General features: G+C 44.0%; 1 long non-coding RNA gene across 1 annotated transcript; it reads left to right on the forward strand.

Annotated features, from left to right (window-relative positions):
- Positions 1-10,690: 10,690 nt before the first annotated feature.
- Positions 10,691-11,174, forward strand: LOC108499019. The gene is made up of 2 exons (XR_001875379.1): positions 10,691-10,781; positions 10,880-11,174. It is a non-coding gene; the product is annotated as an uncharacterized LOC108499019 (long non-coding RNA).
- Positions 11,175-20,806: the final 9,632 nt, after the last annotated feature.

Below are 20,806 nucleotides of genomic sequence, written 5' to 3' on the forward strand. Positions count from 1 at the left end.
GGGCCCTAATAACTGACAGAGATGTAGAGGTCATCAACTGCACTAACTTTTTATGAGCTTAATCATCAACAGTATTCAGGGAGATGAGTAAAGAGACAGGAAGTTCTGAATTTTCATTTTGTTTCTACTACTGATTCATTCCATAGCCTTGGGGCATCTCATTTCCTGTCTCCCTTCCCGTTCTCTGTTTAGAATATGACAGTGATTTTGACCTCCTTGATAGTGTGAAGTGTTAGACATATCACCCATCATACTCTAGGAAAATGGTTCTCTCCTTGGCTGAAAAAGTCTGTGAGGGTGAGGAATATCACAGGACAGAGTAGTGCATGAGGCTGAGTGAGACTTTGCACAGGCTAGCTCTCCTGCTGCAGGTGGGATCCCAACGCCAGAGGGTGGTTGGGAGACATGGAAGACTAGTTTTTCTCCTCATGCTGGTGAGTTCTTCTCATGCTGGTGATTACAACAGATCCTGGGAGCAGATCAATTACAGAAGGATGCCACACAGCTTCCTCCACCTTATGCTCCTCTCCTTCTCTGTTGCTTCCACCACCATCTCACACCTCCATGTGAGAGCTGCTCTATGTGATCACTGCTGGCACACCCAGGTTCTTACATACTGCATCTGAATGTCATATGGGTGGATGTGTTCCTACAGCTCTGGTTGCCCAGTTGCACATACACTGCTGCTGGTGACTTCCTGCTGCTTCTCCCTCCTCAGGGTACTGTACTGCCTCCCAGACCAATGGGTTACCCTCGTTCCAGCATGCAGGCAAGGCTCAGGCAGGTAGCTAGACCCCAAGCTTGGGGAAGCACAGGTAGATGTTGCTGTAGGTGACACGATGTTCCACAAGGCTAAAAAGGAGCAGCTTTCCACCAGCTGTGTGCTTTGAGGCCATCACTGTTCACCACCTGGCTGGCTTCCTCTGTTAGCATTTGGGGGACTAGATTGAAAGGACTGAAACACAGGGACTGCCTAAATATAGCAATCCCACCAGCGCAGGAAGAGTGGCATCGTGAGTCAGAGCATTTTCCTCATCTGCTTGGTACCAGGTGGGAAGGCACAGTACTATCAGCACTGTCAGCACTTTCGAGGTGCCCACCTTTTCCCATCCCCAGCCAGACTCCACATCTGTGCTGTTTTTTCAGCTGTGCCAGTACAGCTCCCCTGTGTAGTGGTCAGGTAGGTAGACTGATCTTAGCAAAAAAGAAAACACCATCTTTATTTCTTTGCAGGGGTTGATTCACTTCTTTTTAATGCCCTGCTTTAAAGACGTGGTGGGCAGTAATGTGAGAGCAGGAATTCCTCAAGTTGTTGTCGCACAGAGATCTAGGTACCATGAAACCATGTCCTAAAAGTTGTTTTGGGGAGAAACTGCAGTATAGCCCAAGGAGAAAAGTTAACTTTAGTCCTGTAATAATTAGTGTCACACCTGTGCAGTACTGGAGCACCCAGCACTTCTAGCTTAATCCAGATCACAAATGAACATATGACAATAGTCTTATGAAAATAATATAATACAGTGTTTGTGTCATCTTTTATGCTGGATGTGGTGAAGAAGGATAGTACCTGGTCCATTTAGAGCCACAGGATGTGGGAAGCTGATGGCTGAAATGGTATGAAGTTTGCCAGGATAATGTGCTTCCAGAGAAATCTGTGAACAAATCTAAACCAGCAGAGTGAAGCTCAACAATTTGCATCACCTAGCTGGGGCATTTTCAATCTGATTCTGAACATGCCCACACAGGATTTACATCCATGGAGCACAGCCTCCATAAAGAGACTGCTCCTGTACACAAGGAAGGGTGATTTCATGCCGCCATAGTCTTTTCTCTGACTCTACATCCCTAACTGATCTACCCAGACTGAATTCACAGCACAGTCCAGGATCTTGCACTTCATATCAGGCTGCGAATTGTCAGTCCTGCACCCAGGCTTAAACCTGGCAAAAATGCATAAACTTGATATAAAAATACTGTTGCATGCTTGGGCTAATGGAGAATATCCCATGTATATTTTTCAGGACTGCCCATGCTCTAATTTTTAACAAGCTGTTTCTTGTCCTGCTATCTGTCACGCAAAGCATGCAATTACCACATGTGACTGGCTGTCACAGGCTATCTCTGCTTGTAGCTAAGCTGCCTTGTAGTTATCTTCCCATGACCCAACTGTGCCACTTATTTCACCTCTTATACAGGGCCCTGAGCCGTAACTCTAGTGGCTACGAGCAAACTCTTTTCCTCCCTGTCTGAGTCAGAACTCCTCAGGGAGTGTGTCTGTCCTCACATTTGTCTTGATTTGCTTTATCTCACCCAGTGGCACCTGGGGATGCTCACCCAGAGTTTCTGAGAGCTGTCCTTCTGGATGATGAGCAAGACAGAGAGACAACCTGCTCACACCACATTTGTTCCCCAGAATAAGAAAAGTTGCTTTGCCAAGATGATGGTGGCTGTGGCTCCTCAGGCATTTACAGGCAGTGCTTGTGTAAGGATCTCCCAAGCCTTCCCCACTAAGCAACGGGCATGTATCCTATGCTTTTTCTCCTGGTTTTTGGCTCCTGTCACTGCATTGTCCTTACAAGAGCCATGTGACCAAACAGGTAACTGTTGGAAATAACACCTCTTTTCAGATCTTATTTTGTTTTTTCCAACTCAGTTGTGTTCACAGTGTGGTGAAGGCAGAAATAAGTAAGGCACTGAGTGTGTACATGGTTGTGCTGCTCTTTCAGAGCCCTCTAGCTTATATAAACATGGTTCGAGTCTGCAAGTGTGCCAGGCTCTTGAGGAGATAGGTGGAGATCACTTTTCAGGAACTTGGGCCTTGTTTTGGCATGACCCTCAACATAGTCTTGATGTGCCATGTACTGAGTCAGAAATGCCACAACAACATGATGCAAAACACTTAACCTTTATGAACTTATTCTGTCAATTCAAATGTGTTAAAAACATTCTGAAGAAGTAATTTTGTCACAGAACATTTTCTGATGGAGCAGGTACTGTAGCCAGCTTAAACCTGGTAAAAAAAGGCATAAAGCCATCACAGAAATATTTCTCTATACTTGGGTAACTGAACAGAAAGGTGATGTTGTGTGTCTATATTTGATGCAGAGCAAGCTGATCCAAAAAAGTCCACATATCAGATAATAATCAACCTTTAGCTGGTACAGAAGTCATCGTGTCCCCAGAATGAAGCCAATGCACTTCTATGAACAGTGGGCTTCTGCAAAGAAGGTGTGATAATCTGAATTCCCACAGTGCCCCTGGTCTGAGTACAGCTGCCTTTAAACCTGCAAATTTATCCCCATGTTGAACTTCATGCATTGTGAAAACTCCCTGTGAATTCATAAATCTTTGAGAACTGTGACTTAAGTGAGGTAAATTATAGAAGTCAAAATTAAAGTGTAAGGCATATATTTTAAACAAACATTAAGGCTACTGAAGTCTGTCCTTTGAAAGCTTTCTTCTTCAGTTTCCAAGTCACTTTTATTTGAATGTTGAAGGGATTTTCATTTTGTGTTATATTTTACAATGAGTAGGGAGTTACGTTTTGAAAGTAACTCTAAAATGAAGAGTGAATTATCACCAAAATGCAAAAGAAAGGGGAAAAAAAGTTTAGGTGAAAATTAACTATCCTTTCAAATGAAAAATTAAAACCCAGTGCTGTTGAAGAAAATGTAGAACCAGGTAAGGATTTCCACAGTTAATACATAGGCTTAATTGATTTAAGTTTCCCTTTCATTTTATACAGCATGAGGTCCACAGAAGTCAGAATATCAGGAAACTCTGGCTTTGTCAGTGAAGCTAACTTGAAATGTTCCCTCTTCTCCCTTCTCTGGCGCCTTGTGGCACCAGACACCTCTCCTTGGCTTCACACCTCTCCTTGGGCAACTCCTGTTGCCAGAACAAGGGTTTGCAGGACTAAGCCTCACACTGGCCAAAAAATAACACTCCCCCAGAAGGAGAAAATCAGTTCTGATTCCTGGCAGTGGCATCACCAAGGAGGCCATGACAGCGAAAAGGAGCAAGTGGGAGACTGAAATGGTGAAATGGCATTGGCAGCTTCTTAACTCCAACAGCAAACCCAAGATCTCATGGGGCTGCTGCTGACATGCCAATAGAAATACCAGGGAAAGGTCTGTGGGAACAGACAGAGCCTCTAGGCTGATATCACCATGCAGTGTAGAATTTGAAAAAATAGATGGTTGAAATGAAAAGGGCTGCTCATTGACACAAATAATCTTCCAGGTATTGTTTTTTTAAACAAAATATTGCCATCAAAATATAGTAAAAGGTTGAATGTTATGGGACATTGCTGGATTTTGATGTGAGGCAAAGTGTTTTAGCTTTGTATTACAATTTGGCGTGCAAGGGCATCTTCTGTCCTTTTCTAGATCTTGCTAATTTAACAGGGGCCTCTTCTGTATGATGCATTTACCTTCTGTGATCTGATTTTAAGTAAGCCAAATATCAGGGCAGCTGTGACACAGCAGTTTGGTAAAGCTCCTCAGTGTAACTGTGAAGTACTTCTAGTGAATTTATTCCTTTGTATTCCTAATCAATACAAATATTTTTTCCTCTGAAATGTGGAAGCTTTTAGGGGCTTTCTGGTCATAACAGAAACACTGAATAAAGAGGGTCTACAGAGAGCTGTTATCTGCGGATAAAACGTGAGATTCATCCATCCATTTTGCATGCCTATATCTAAGCTGATCACCTAAGCTTCCTTTAATAGTTGACTGAAAGAAGCAAGCACCTTCAGGATGAACCTTCAGGTTCATCTCATCGTGAATCAGACAGATAAAGTGGCAAAGAGGAATAGTATCTTAGCACTGACTAAGAAGGCATGGTTAGTTTGGAGGCTGAAGCCTGTGCTGAAGATATCTTGGACTGGTGTGATGAATCCCATGCAGCCAGGCAATGCTTTTTCATGCAATGCCAGTTTTTAAGATTTTCAGCTGTGCAGTCATGCATGTTTTGAAAGCTATTTACCCGTTTGACTAGCAAAGTGAAGTCCAGGGGACAGATCTTTAACTGCTGTGAATTAGTGCAGCTCTTCTTCTGAAACTGCATGGAAGCTCTGATGACCAACTTCTCACATTTAAGGCTTGTGTTCTTACTGTAAACAGTCATCATCAGAAAAAAAGATGTTGTTAGGCAATGGTGAATAGGCAATTTGCCCTTGGCTCAAGTAGCCCTGAAATGGAAAAAGCATGAAAATTTATACAAAGAATAGAAAAATAGCACGATTTCCCAACAGCACTTTGAAAACTTTTTCTGCTGCTTTGATCATTGTTGCTCCCTTCTCTCACAAGCCCAGACTGGAGCCGTTATTTGAGCTAGGTGTAAAGCACAAGGAGAAATTATGAGATGAAGGCATACACCACAGGAGGAAGTCCCAGTTCAGAAGACAGCTAAAGTACTAAAGATGGTAGGACATTAATGGCATGCAAATGCACACTTCTGAACAAGGGCGTTGCCCCAGATCAGATCCTAAGTACTTGGCAAGAGGCTTTGTAGAGTTCCCTAGGACACTGCCAGATGTACTCGAACCCTGCCTGCAGTTCCCTTCCTGAACAAGTCCTTGATTTCCTCCAGGGGAGAAAGGCTAAATTTACACTCATGTTGGGGTCTGAAATTCATCTTACTGAGGATGTATGTTATGTCACCAAAATAGTTTTCCCTTGCACTTCAATTTTGACAAGGTTGGGATAGAAACCTCTGCAGCTGGACTATTCTTGACCTAGATGGAATCATGCTAGTGCAAGAAATGGTGGAGATCGTGCAAAGGTGGACATGTGTGCAGTAGAGAAAGAAAGGCCCTGTCTTGGTGTTCACTCACCTCTGCTGGAAGAAAACATGTAGATATATTTTCATACCTTTGAAAGGGCAATACCAAATGGGTGAAGTTACTGAGTTTTAAATAAGAGCCAGTTACCTTAGCCAGTTACCTTATCAAGCATTTCAAGCATTTTGTAAGTCATTTTCCTCTCACCACTATAATAACATAGGACAGAAACACTATGATTTTTTTAATGATGGAATTTTACACTGGAAAGATGTAAAATTATATTTAAATATCAACCTTCTCCCTGCATCCCACAACAGTTTCCAACATGTTTGCACACTACATTTTACAGGACAACAGCTAATATCTACACTTAATAACACCTAAATCTGATATAGTTGTGTGACATCTCTGAGCACTTTAGAAAAACAAAAGCATTACCATCTTTATCAAAATACTGAGAAATCAGAAGTCATAAGTTCTTTTATATCAGGAACTAGTTTGGGATTTGAGATACCTGATTTGAGATGAACTATTTTCATTCACACTTTATATGTTATTTTTCCAAGCAGTTGACTTTATATACCCTTTCTCAACCCTTTCTTTTTCTACACTGCTAACATCCCAAAATGATGCAGCTCTCTAAGATTGTGGCTTCCTTTGAAAAATCCTGGGGCTAAGAATCTTGCCAAAATATTACTTGTCTGATGAAATCTGGAGCTATAGTGCCTTTTCACAGAACCCTTGGAACAACATTAAGGTCAAGCTCCTAGACTGACTATCTAACGCACCCAGGACCACATTGTGCCCCAGCACCCATACTACCATAGTGTGTTTATGCAATCTGGCTTCCTATGGTGTGTGCAGGCATCGTTCTGCATAGCCAAACCACCTCTGCCAAGTTTGATCAGTCTTCTGTCCAGATACTGTCCAGATGCGTGCCAGACAGTGCAAAAAGGGAAAACGGTTTTATGCTCTGTTGCCTCATCATATTTTAAAAGACAAGACAGGTTATGTCTTCTTGCAGTGCCCTTCAAGCATTTGACCCAACCCAAGGCCTGTCACTGCTGCTTGTCATTTCAGGCCAAGGATAGTTTATAAGTAAGGAAGTTCAATCAACAGCATGATGAGGCGAAGATATGCCCCAATAAGATCCTGTTGATAGATGTATGCAAGGAAATATGGACTAACAGTTGCAAAGAATGATCTAAGATATATCCTTACCAAGCTGTCTTGTCCACAGCTCTCTTCTGTCCACCCCAGAGACGGTAGCATGGTCTGATCAAGTGATCAGTTCTCTAGACTCCCCTGGACTCTGAGGAGCCTAGCCACACAAGGAATCTTTAGGGTTGGTTTAGGGCCCTTGACTTTGGTCCAATGTACCAGAAGAAGTTCCATAACTTAAAAAGTGCCCTTGATCTGTACCCCAATACACTCACTCTTGGAATAATAAAATAGGATTTCATCCAGCCCTGAGGTTGCTTATATGAACTTTTAATCTTCAGTGCTCTGGAGTTTGCCTGTCCTTTTCAGTTGTCTGTTTGTTTAGTCCTCTTTGTAGTCAAAGAGACATTCATCAATTTTGACTTCATTTTATGGTGTGTAAAAATTTTCTCTAGGCAATAACAGATAGACTTCTGCACAAGTATCAGAGGTGGGAATCATCCTAAATCCCATAAGATATATACAGTATAGAAGTCCAAACTTGACCTCTTCATGTCTCTCTCTCTTTATAATAGTCATCAGAGAAAAAAAGGCAGTTCTTGGCCATGATTCATCTCATGTGAAATAGGTCACATGAATCACTTTTTAGAAATGCCTATTTCTCTGTATTGACTCAAAAGGGAGCCAAAAGGGAGTCTATTTGACTCAAAAGGGAGATACATAACTCATGCATAAATGGTTACACTGCAAATGTCCAGAGTTAGATGGGAGGAATCCCAAATGCCTTGTCTGGACTTAACGCCCTATGGATTTTTCCTCATCTGCTCCCATATCAGATGTGCATTTGTCAGCTGCTCAGGTATCTCTCGAGTATCTGCTGTAGAAGAGCTAATTTGTTCCTTCACCCTGGAGTGCCAAGCACCATTCCATCAAGATGGTTGAGGGTAAGGGTACTGGGCTTGACCACAGGACATGTGAATCAGCAAGCAGGATCACAGAATAGTGAAGGCTGGGAGGCAGGCACCTCTGGGAATTGTCTAGTCTGATGCCTGGTCAGAGCAGAGACAGCTAGTGCAGGCTGCTTAGGACTGGATGCAGTCGGATTTTGAGTATATCCAAGGATGGAGACTCCACAACCCATCTGGGTGGTCATCCATTTAGTAAAGAAGTGTGGGATTTTTTTTAATGTTGAAATGGTATTTCTTGTATTTCCATTTATGCCAATTGTCTCTTGTCCCTTAACTGGACACCCCTCAGAGTCTGAGTTCATCTTCCTTAGTTACCCCACTGGGTATTCATTCACAAGGGCCATATACCCCTGACCCTTCTCTTTTCCAGGCTGCACAATCCCAGCTCTCTCGACCTCTCCTCAGATGTCAGATGCACCAGTGTCTTCATCATCTTCATGGCCCTTCACTGACTTACTGCAGAAAGTTCCCATCTGTGCTGTACTGGACCCAGCACCCTGATGTGTCTGTCTACTAGTGCTGAACAGATGGGAATAATCACCTCCCTCGACCTTCTGGTGACTCTCTTCCTAATGCAGTCCAGGGCCTGCTGGCATCATCTTGAGCTATTGCAATAGACAGGGGCAGAGGGCAGCTGCCAGCATGACTGTAATTTGCTTCCCAGGAATGCCAGAAGCATGTCTTGTAGTTAAAGAGCGGCGGCCTTTAGGCAAGCCAAGTACAGGATGCTAAGAATGATGCTTCATGGGGAAACTGTGAGTGGGAGGGCAAGTAGGGACTTCATAAGGAGAACCACTACTCTGGTACTAGCCTTCAGTTGCTAGTGAAAGAAGAGCTATATAGAATCATGGAAACATTTAGGATGGAAAAGATATTGTGGCTGATGGGTGGGTGGTGGGGAAGGGGCAGCTGCTCTCCATACGAAAGAAGATTTGCCCTGATGCTGGCAGATGGAATAAAAAAAAAAAAAAGGAGGGAGATTATGTGTGAAGCCAGGAGAAAGGAGTAACCAGGCACAAGCAGGTGTATTTATGGGTGTAGGGTCTCCAAGGGAATGAAGCCTCTGATATTTATGCAGATGGTATTGCCTATGGTCATTCTTGCTCCAGAGCCGCATTTCTTAAAGCCTTTGTCGTAATTGTTTGCAGGTAGATGGACCATCCTTTTAAGCATTCTTCTAAGTATCCTGCTGGAGCCACTGTGGTTGGCAGGAGCCACCACCACCCCTGCCTGGACTGTGAAGAACACAGATTTTCCATGCTGATCTGAAGGATGCTCTCCGCTCTGTTTTTGAAGTGGTATTGTGCACAGTACAATCAAGCCTTCAGCCTCTCTTAAAGATCTTTCAGACAGATAAAGATGGAGCACTTATTCTTGTGGAGATCCTCAGGGAACAACTGCAGAATGCAAAGGATCAATGGCCATGACATAAAATAATTTCTGCTCTCTGAAACACATTCCTTTGCCCTAGGAGTGGGTCACGGTGCAAATGGGGCCAAGCTGTCCATTATCTAAAGCACGGGATTAGCCAAACAAATATAGCATACAAGTCATTTTTTGGTTGCTTTGAGGCAACACTGTAGTGGGTTGACCCTGGCCGGATGCCAGGTACCCACTAAAGCCACTCTCTCACTCTCCCTCTGCAACTGGACAGAGGAGAGAAAAAAATAACAGCTAAGGATTCATGAGTTGAGATAACAGCTGGGAGAGGTCACTTACTGATCACCATCATGGGCAAAACAGACTAAAAGTGGGGATATTACTTTATTACTAACAGGACAAGAGCTAAAGAGTGAGAAATAAAATAATCTTAAAAACACTCTCCCCCTACCCCTCCTTCCTTCCATGCTCTACCTCCTCCCCCCCAGCAGTGCAGGGGGACAGGGAATGGAGGTTACGGTCAGTTGTTTTTTCTGCCGCTGCTCAGAGAGAGGAGTCCTTCCCCTGCTCCTGTGGGGTCCCTCCCATGGGAGACAGTCCTTGATGGACCTCTCCAGCATGAGTCCTTCCCACAGGCAACAGTTCTTCCCAAACTGGATCACTTCTCCATGGGGTGCAGTCCTTCATGAATGAGCTGTACCGGCGTGGGTCCCCCACAGGGGCCACAAGTCCTACCCAGGAAAAACCCGCTTCAGCATGGGCTTCCCTCTCCATGGGCTGCAGGTCTCCAGCAGGACCCTGCTCCATCTTAGGCCTCCCACTGGGTCACAGCCTCCTTCAGACATCCACCTGCTCCAGCATGGGCTCCTCCATGGGCTACAGGTGGGTCTCTGCACCCCGATGGTCCTCCATGGGCTGCAGGGGCACAGCTGCTCCACCATGGTCTGCACCAAGGGCTGCAGGGGCCTCAGCTCCAACACCTGGAGCAACTTCTTCCCCTCCTTCTGCACTGACCTTGGTGTCTACCTTGTTCCCATGTTCTCACTCCGCTCTTCCCTGGCTGGAATTCTTTCTGCGCAATACCTCTCTGTTCTTAAATATGTTAGCACAGAGGCATTACCATTATTCCTGATTGACTTGGCCTTGGCCAGCGGCAGGAAGTCCGTCCTTTAGCCAGCTGGCATTGGCTCCGCTAGGCAGGGGAAGCTTCTAGCAGTGTCTAACAGAAGCCAACCTTGTAGCCCCCACCCCCACTAGTAAAACCTACCCACAGAAACGCACAAACCCAAAAACACTCTAGCAAAACTTGTGAGGAAAGCTAGGTTTATTTTACTATGACCTTTGGCATGTTATTTAAGCTCCCCTTGGGCCTTTGTTTCTCATCTCTCCCAAAAAGGTGCTGTGAAAAAGAATTGGTGGGTGGTGAGTGGCACTGGCAGACAAACTGAGGCTGCTGCTCTACAGTGATCAAACATCTTCCCAAACAGGTGGGCTCATTTCTCCTCCCCTGTGGCCTGGTAGGTGTTGGACCAAAGCGCTAGCAGAAAACAGCTCTGTATTTCATCCAGCTTTCATCTGGTTGCAGGAGGACCCAGAGAGCACCAAAGCTGGTACCAAGACAGAGCTGAGTGTCTGGGCAGGGAAGGGCTGGGTGGTGACAATTCTCCACCTGTGGCCAAGGCTCTTGTGGGAGGGGAGCCAGCAAAACACCACCTTCATTCTTCTGCACACAAGTTATTTGCCAGTGTCCTGTTAGCTGTGAGGGGACATTTGTAGAAGGTTTATCCACCTGAATGGGTCACTGAAGATATTGCCAGGGATTTTTTTTTTTCCTGGTTTGCCCAGTCCACTGAAAATGAGTCATTTTTTAGTGGAGATAACAAGAAGCATTCAGTGAAATAAAAAATGCCAGCATTTAGCAGAGTGGCACCCCTGCTCAGTGCATGCTGTAAAATTCCAGCAGGCAAGGAACGCCACTTGGCTCTTGTTCAGGAACTGGCAGGAAACAACCCCCACTAAGCTGTGATTCAACACCAAGAAAAAAAAAATCACTTCCTCTGTAACAGGGAGCATGGATGAACACAGCTAGGTTAATAAAGTAATGCTGCCCTGTCACATCTGGAAACCCAGGTTGGGGGGGAAAAAAATCCAATTAGCTCTAACTGTCCTTACTATAGTGGTCCTAAATCATTCCCTAGAGAGCTCTTGCACAAGATAACTGCATCCCGCAGTGATTGACTACATGCTCTACAACATGTGCCACAGATGGCAGCCACCAGCCATCAGAGGGGGTGCCCATTAGCAGAGAGGTAGAACTCAGCTAGAAGTGCCTCCTCCAGCCTCAGAAAGGTGGTAATGGCATGCAACAGGGCTGCTTACTAGCAGATGCCCATCCCATGCGAAAGAGGTTGCTGGTCTAAATTAAAACGAAAAAAATAAAAATAAAAAAAAAAACAGACGCTATGAAATATAATTTGTGTCCCCACTTTTTTTCTCTCCTTCACTGTAAAGCACCCAAGCAAAGGCAGGGCTTATAACCTTCCCTTATTCCAGGTGCTAAAACTTGCTGTGTGCAAAAAAAAAAAAAAAAAAAAGGCACCGTGAGAGCCTGGCTGGATTCTCTCAATTAGCAGGTGTTGGAAGCCTGCAGGGATGCGCAGGTTAATTAATCCTGACTTACCAGGGTTGGGGAGGTTATTAGCCTCCACCCTAAAAATGAGGAAGACAGGAGGATCCCTCTGCGGGGGATGTAGGTAATGTTTGTGGGGACAGAGGCTGAGGCAAGAGCCAACACTGGGAAAGGGGCTTTAGGTGGGACTAATGAATTAATTTTTTCATCTCTTTTCTCTTGATAAAAGCAATGTTGGGAATAAGTGTATTTTCACACTTTAAAACAAGCCTCTAAGTTCTCAATGGATACTGGGAGCTCTGGTAGCTGCTGCACAGAAACCAGATGAAATCTCTCCATGCTCTACTGTAGAAGAGCTGGATGAGTAGTTTGGTGTTGCTCACTTTTACTGCCTCTGGCCCTAAATGAGGAGTTTTAAGGCCAGTAAGGGAGTGGGGGGATATATTTGACTTGCTGTCAGGGCCTGTGAGACCATATGCTTGACTTGCCAGCATTGCTGTGCTTGCCTGCCTGCATTTCATAGGATATATGTTGTTTTCTAATCAAATCCAAAATGTATTGCTGGCCAAAGCCCTGTTGAGTGTGGAGGAGGAAAAGGGGAATGGAAACACCATAGGAGGGGGATGGGCCAACTGTTTAGCATAGCTACAGCTCCCGGCATCTCTGCAGTTGTTTTTAGTTCAAACAACTGGCTGATGGCACCCACTTGCACCTTCTTGCTCAACAATGCCTCTATCTCCTCTTTCCCCCTCCTCCTCCTTGCCTTTGAGGTGTTGGCTCCCTGACTAACTCAGCCCTGGCTTCCTCAAGCAGCAGGGTGAGGTTTTCCAGGCAGGGCTAAGTAGTGCATCCCACCTTCCTTTCTCCTCCCAGCTCCTGCCCACAGCATCCTCTCACATGAACCCCAGGCAGCTGGGGCAGCTCAGGGTGGGTGGCAGGTGGGAGATGCCCCACCACTGTCGCAGGGCATGTGTGCCAAACCGCAGGTCTGGTGCCCAGACAGGTATCAGTGAGGGAAAGGGAAGAGGGTCACAGCCCTCCTGGGATGTGGAATTGCACTGTCTGGAAAAGAAGTAAGAGATGCCTGCAGAGCTCCTGCAGCAGGCAAACACATAAAGCCCCATGCATGGAGGGAAGGACAAAACAAGAAGCACTCTGGAATAAGAGTGAACAAGACTGGGCAGAAAACACAGAGGTTTGGTATGGAGTGAAGCAAGAAATGGGTAGTAATTGATTACTTCAGGACATACCCTGAAAGAGGTCAGAAGGGTGACAGGCATAAAACCAATGCTTGTGGTGATCACCCTTGTCATCTGCTGGGCCTGGGAAAGCCCTTCTCTCCTCCAGTAGGTTAAACTCAGACCTCTCATCCATAGTGGGTTCTCAAGGCAAACTTGGGTCAAAATAAGCCCTGATGATGGTAACAATTGCCTTTGATAAAATCTTAAAAGAGAAGAATAATACACATTTTTTTTCGGGCAGGTGGGGGGAATGGGGCATGACTGGTATTCCAAGGAGTATTACTAGACTCCAGGCTATCACTAGTCCCAGTTCTCAAGGAATAAATCAAGAGAAAATTCCCGGTGTTTCATTTCACGTGAGAAATGAGAATGAGCTCGTTCCCATTTCAGACAGTTTGCTGGGATGCCTCTTTCCCTCCTTCAGCATCTGTAACCAAGATCTGAAAATCACAGAGCAATGAGGGTGGTGTGCACCGCCCAAGGATAATTCCCAAATTCCTGCCCCCCACACACGCACATTCCACTGAAGGCTGATGCCTGCAGAGGTTCAATCTCGAGCCACCTAGTGGCACTTGCTAGAAATCGGTATTACAGGCAGCATCACGATGCAGAGTCCCCAAAAAAGGCAAGAGATTGAGAAAGAGATTTAGTGGCAGCTTCGAGGTCCGTCCGTGCCATGCCGCAATTGCACTGAAAGCCCTTTCTGCTTCTGGCTGGGCCGCCCTGTTCCTAGGTTCAAAGCCATGCAGCCCCCTTTCCCAAGACTCGGCTTGTGTTGCTTTGCTCCGAGCTGAATGCATTCAAGTGTTGCAAATGCCTTAGATGAACAGAAAGCCCTCTCTCCTGCACAGAGGATGCATGGGGGACCGTGTAGAGGCCTTCATGGGGCTCTGGGTGGAGGAACTGGGGGGGGGGGGGGGGGGGGGGGGGGGGGGGCGGAGAAAAAAAACCCAAGACTTATTGTCCAGACGAAAGGAAAGGGAGATGTGTCTGGTGCCATATCCCTGCAGGCACTGCTGGAGGGAAGTGGAAGCCAGTGGAAAAGAAGCCCAGGCAGCTCCAGGGTATTTCTTAGGGTGATAAACTGCCATGGAATGGACATCTGAGTCTGGAAGTAGCCAGCTTGTATTACTAAGTTCTGAAATATTGCATCATGTCAAACAAGAGCTTGACTAGTTCTTTTTTCCTCCTGCTTTCTTGAGAGGGAAACCCAAATCTGCAAAAATCTCAATTAATTCCCCCTAAGATCAACAGGGCCCCCTCCTCTTTAAATTTGCCCTTGTGTTTTTAAGTTTCATAGCTAGGAAGCTTTAAACAATGCAAATACTTGTTTTGCATGAGAAGATGCTAAGATTCTCACAAAGTCAACACTTGCCAAAGTCAGGGGTTAATAAAAACGTCACAAGGCTTAGAATAAAATCATGGATATTCACAGTATTAATATATGTAGCTTTGTCTTTTGAATTAGTTTCAGTCTTCCCAGGCCAAAGGTTTTTGGGTTTGGTTTGGTTTGGTTGTTTGTTTTTTTTTTGCCTCTTCAGAATATAACCCAAAATATCAAAAAGCCAACTTAGAGTCTGGTTTAAAGGATAATATGTAGAGGCAAGGGTATGGCAAGAACGCTGTGACTGGACATATCAATCATTTCTATGACAACAGAGGAGGATATAACAATACTGTAGAACTGAGCAGAGGAGATGGAGCAAAAAGAGATCATTATTTTATACTACCGATATTTTCATTTACTTGTAAAGATAGAAACCGAGAATGCAGAAAAACATGTGGGAAATATCCCAAATTATTATTTATAATTCCACATTTACAGTTTACAGAAGCAAAAAACATATTGTATACAATGAGTATGTCCCTGTTTGTAAATCCATATGACTGTAAACAAAGGATGTGTTTTGTGAGAGTTTATATAATGCACTGTGTGTGTGTGATTGCATGTACAGACACAGTGATTGAGCCTTAAATATCCACAAAGCTTTTCCCTTTCTATACTTTTCAGATGAAAATCATAATATTTAACACAAAGAGTGATCATTTTCATATTTTTCTGATAAATATATTTATTTCTTCTCTTTCTAGTAACCATGGGTGGGATTTAGCTTGCCTGAATTATAGTGGCTGGATGTGATATACAGCTGAAACTCCAGTGGCAGCCAAGGAAGACTGAGCCCATACAGTTGGTGGAGCCTAGCAAGCTACTCTCCCTCTGAAGTAGACACCAACATCTGGTCAGCCAAATTGCTCTCCAGACTCCACTAACCATATGGTCTAGATCCTTACTGACTGTACCAAGAGCTTAGGCACCTAGCTCCCCTGCAGACACCTAGGCTTTAGACACCTGAGGCACAGTCCAGCTGCCTGCCCATCAGTGTCTGGCACAATTTCAGATTCCTGTGGATTGTTGTGACATCCTCGTGGGGCTGGTGTAGGACCTGTGGGAGACTACTGGAGCATCAGCTCAAGGCTAAATGGGATAGCCAACACCAAATGGCATTGGAGCTGAGGCGACTGAATCAAGCCCTTCAGACGGGAGCAGCAGGCAAGGAGCTAGGTGTGAAGTCAATGTGGAGAGTCAAGAGAGTAATTAAGGATCATCAGGGCATAGCAAAATTACAACATAAGTGGAAAAAGGGCTGGGCACCAGGGCCCAAGTTCACACCAGACCCTGCTACACAGAGTACAGGATAGATGTCTGAGGGTCCTGTGGGAGGCTGGTCAGGGCAATTACTCTACACCCTAAAATCAGGGTGAGATGAATCCACACCCTTGATGTTTACAGTGCAGATATCTGCATTTGAGCCTGTCACCCACACATCCTTTCCAGTAGCTGGAAAGAAACAGGTGCTGCCAGGAAGTTATATAATCTGTTCTGAAGATATGCTGTAGAAAGAGAGAAATTACTCCCTGGAAATACCTATATCTCTCCTCTGACCACAAAGGGAATCTTAGTGTAGATGGGTTTGCTTTAAAATGGGTCAGAGAAACCCTGCTTGATGTACCTCTAAGAATGAGCACAGATACTAGTGCTTGTATCATCACATATGAGATAAAATGTACATGGATGTAGCCCCACAATGTGGAGCCTTCTATCCATTCACAGGCATTATCTAGATCATGATATTGGAAGCAATATTAGCATGGGTTGCTTAGGGTAAGTACTGATGATGTCACAAAAATGTTTACTTTTGGCTGAGCCCTTAAAGGTTATTCCATTTCCTATCCAGAGGACAGAGAAGGTACATACTGCCCCTCACTGCTGTTCCCCATGAGCCTATCTTTGCCGTTATTTCTCTTTAGTTGCCTCTAAATGGCAAGAACCTGTTGAATTAGTATCATCTTTAATTTTAGAGCAGCATCGGGGTGGAACAAACACCAACTCACACACAAAACAGAGATGGGTATTGGGGGCAGTAAGCAGTAGAGTGACAGCTCTGTCCTTCAGCCCTTCCTCTGTAGGATAGCACAGACAGACCTCCTCCCATTGCCCAGACAGCTTCCACACCTGACCTTGTAAGAAAGCAATACAGCCCCATATTCATTTTCTCAAATAGGTGGTAATTAGTCTTGCACGCAGTGGTAACTTTCATGATTCTGACATCTCCATAACAGAAGTGGAAACAAAAGCATCAGTTCCCAGAAGGTTGTTTCTTCTCCTGGAGAAAGCCAGACATGACTGTTTTGAATTAAGGTACAAAACAGCCTCCCACACAAGGCCAGAGATGGTGCTGAAAGTCTCCTGCACATCTACATATAAACACATACCCTACAGTATAGATCATAGAATAATTCAGTTTGGAAAGGACCTGTCCGGGTGCCTTTCACCCATGTGGTCCACCCTTTCACTAGAATGGGGCTCTCTCAGAAGACGTTGTTCAGGGCCTTTATACCTGTGTTGTCAGCATCTTCAAGGATGGGGGTTTCAGAGTAGGAATCAACCCCCTCCATAAGGTTTGGTTTTCCTTTTTTCTGTTTAGGATTGCCTTTGGTGCAACCTATGCCAGTTGCCTCTTGATTTGATCTTGGCCTTCACTGTAGCTTCTCATAACATCCTTAGAGCCAAGTTGCTGAAATGGATGAGCAGACTGCATGGTGGGTGGAAAGCTGGCTGGATCACTGGGCTTAAATGTTTGTGATCAGAGGCACAAAGTTCCACTGGCAGCTGCTTTCTAGTGGCCTCCCTCAGGGGTCAGTACTGTTTAACATTGTAATGAGCACTGCTTTCCCCTTTTTCACAGAGCCAATCATCTCAGCACAGAAGGCAGGCAGGGTGGGTAGGCATGATTTGTTCTTGCTAAGCCCATGTTGGCTATTCCCAGTTATGTCTGTCTTCACGAGTCCAGTCACAGCTTCCAGAAGATATGTTCATAATCTTTTTCAGATTAGGCCAACCAATCTGCAGTTCCTTGGATACTTTCTCACACTTCAGATGTGATATTTGCATTTTCCCAGGTATTAGAGACCTTCTCCAATGGCCACAGCCTTCCAAAGATGGCAGAAAGCCATAGCTGTCTCTCTCAGCACCCTCAGATGCATCCCAAGTCCCATGGACTTCTGTCCTGCCTGTCTGCAGGCCATGTACACTTTACAATATCAAACCACATCCACAGCCAGTGCCAGGAAGTGCAATCTTATAGCTGTGTTTTTCTAGAAATCTGTTCATATGTTTGTAGTTCAAGCTGGGAGATTAAACAGGAAACCTTTTTGGTCTCTATACCACTACTTTGCAACTGAAAGTAGGACTGTCTGCAGAGAAATACAAGTCAAGGGTTTTTTTCCTAAAAAGACTTCCAACCACCATCCACCCTGCCCTTAGAAACTTTGCAGCCCTTAAAGGAAACGTTAAATCCTCCTCCCTCATAAATATCTCCAAAACCAACACAACACTCCCTGGAGAATCAGGAACTGCAAAGCAGGTCTGAAAGGTCTGCTGATTTTTTTCTTCCTTCAGACATTCTGCTACTGTAAATAGCCTACTTGTTGTACAATCGGATACTTATTTTATCCAGTCCTGCTTCTTGGTCAGTTGCAAAGGGTGGAATGCCCAGTCATCAAACTGACTACAAGCTTCCACATATGAATGCATTGAAGAGATCCCTTCACAGCTGATGGAAGGAAGCAGGCTTTCCTACTTTTCTTCATAAGGCAGATATCTAAAACAGGTCAGATGTTTCTCACAGTTACTGGAACAGGACATACAGGACTAGCTCAGATGCAGATGAAGCTGTTCAGTGTTAGCTGAGATGGATGCTGTCTGAAATGCATATTAAAAAATAACACAGATCTCTAAAAGTGTGCTTCTGGTTCCTATACTGTCCCCTCCCAACTAAACTCTTAGTCATCGGAAGAGTCCTGGTAGAACAACTAAATCTTTGGACATATTAAAGCAAATCTAGAGGGAAGAAAATTCTAATTCTTTGTTGAAAGCACCAAGCTATCAATACCAAAACCAAGATGTTAGCCTGATTACCTTATATGATTTTAAAGACAAAGATAATTTCATGCAAATTTGTAAAAAGATAACATTGTAAAATGATAATACATTTTTGTGCTAGCTGTGTCCTTATGCCAACTGTCAGAACATGTTCACTGTAGACTAGAAATATTTCTTTCACTGGCTCGCACATGGTGGTTTACAGTTAGAAAATAAGTGTAAAACTCTACCTGTGGCTATACCTCCAAAGGCTTACAGACAACATAGGAGAAAGGAATCCAAGCCCTTGCTCTCAAAAAACATGTTCAGAAGTTGAATGCAGGGATTAGCCCAGATACTCCCTGCAATATTGCATCAACATCATGTTTGCATAGTTACTCCCAGTCCCAGAACAAACAGTAAGGAAATAGTGAATCAGACCACAGAGGTTTCCAGAAACCTGAGCAGACTGACTGAGGTGCTTGTGCAATGAATAAAAGTACTGTCACTTCTCTCCAGCCAAACTCACTCTAGAGTAATTTACTCAGTGTTGCATGAAGCACCTGTAGTTTCAACATGAGGACTTTTATCATTCTGCTAGAGGCTTGAAGTTGAAAAAATATTCTCTCATCGGAATACATGGTATGTTCAAAAGGGGGTTTGCTTCAGGACAGATAATTCCTCAACAGAAACCTCTGCTTTCTCAGCTAAGCCATGTCTGCATCCCTAATTCATTGTAGGTTAAACTCTCTTATCCTGATTTGGGTTGTCTGTTAGAAATAAAGAGGATTTCCCCAGAGAAGGTATTGATGAAAGATACAGAGCTAGAACCAGCTACACTAGGCAGTGAAGTGTTTCCATTGCATTAACAAGTATTTTGAGGTGAATTAAAATGCCTTCAAATCATAATATGCAAAAAGATAAAAGATAAAAGATATGTGAAAATATTAAAACCGGACACATAAATATTTTCCATTTCATGAAATTGCTTAAGATATCCCTGGGTTTACTTCATGTTTTTTAATGGGCTATTGTCAGAGGGCTATAATCTGTGCAGCCCCAACTTTTTATTTACATATTTATTCTCTAGTGAATCAAACACAAAAGATTCAGTAGCTCCCATTTTGCCATCAGAGTAAAGTTTAGAGAAAGTAAAAGCATCTGTAATCTGTACCTTTCAGGTATGAAACACTTCCTCTAAAATTAAAAGGAAAACAGAAAACAAACAAAAAGAACCCGCTTTCTCTCTATGCCAAGATAAATCTATCTGGAAGGTAACACACGTAATGAGAGAGGAAAAGGTGCCAGTAGACAGGTGTGACCTGGCTTTCATTAGCCATATCTTTATCTAACTGGGTGGAGACACAAAAGAAACAAAATCTTTCCATTTAGCTGTGTCATTATGGGGTGAGGCACCCTGGCTTTGGTGCACTGAAACTCTGACAGTGGGTACAGTCATGCTCTCCCACTGGCTCCAGTTGCTACATCTCTTTCCCAGCCTCTCAAATATCCTCCCTTTCCCCAGTTTTTCTAATCAATGAATAGTGGTTATGTGTCCAAAAAGGCATCTCCCTCTATATCCTTCCAGCATACCAGCACATTAAGCGTACCACAATTTATTGCTCCCATTTTCCCCCTTGTCCCCTTTGGTCATCTGATGGTCTGGACAATTCAATTAACAGGCGAAATGCAGCTCTTGGATATGTACTTCCTGCTTCCACTGGCTCCAGAAGAATTTACACCTGCAGTACTAAACAATGATTTGCTCAAAGGAATTTAACAAGATAGCTGGTCACGTAATATATGCAAGTTCCGGATGTGACAGAAAATATGCCCATTAATAGTTTCAGAAAGAGAAAATTTGCTTATAGCTCTTTTCAAAGAGCAAATAAAGCATTTAGGTGCACTGCAAATAAAACACGTAATGTCATTTACTGCAACTTCTGAGATAACATAACGGTTTTTCTACTGGTAGAAGCCATTCTGCAAATGCTTTGTGAATTTAGCATAAATTACCTGCAGAAAAGCCAAAAAAGGAGAAAAACTATTGTGTGCAAATCACCAGTTGTCAAGAGAGAAACTTCAGTCCTGCAGCCATGAAGCATGTTGCTTAGAGCTCAACATGAGCTGAGAGTCAAATTCAATAGCTTGCAGACATCAAATATCTTTCAAGCATCAAATAAAATACTTCACAAAGAAAACATAGTTTGAATATTGTTC

Source organism: Lepidothrix coronata, unplaced genomic scaffold (assembly GCF_001604755.1).
Source record: "Lepidothrix coronata isolate B3197 unplaced genomic scaffold, Lepidothrix_coronata-1.0 Scaffold68, whole genome shotgun sequence".
NCBI classification, from domain to species: Eukaryota; Metazoa; Chordata; class Aves; order Passeriformes; family Pipridae; genus Lepidothrix; species Lepidothrix coronata.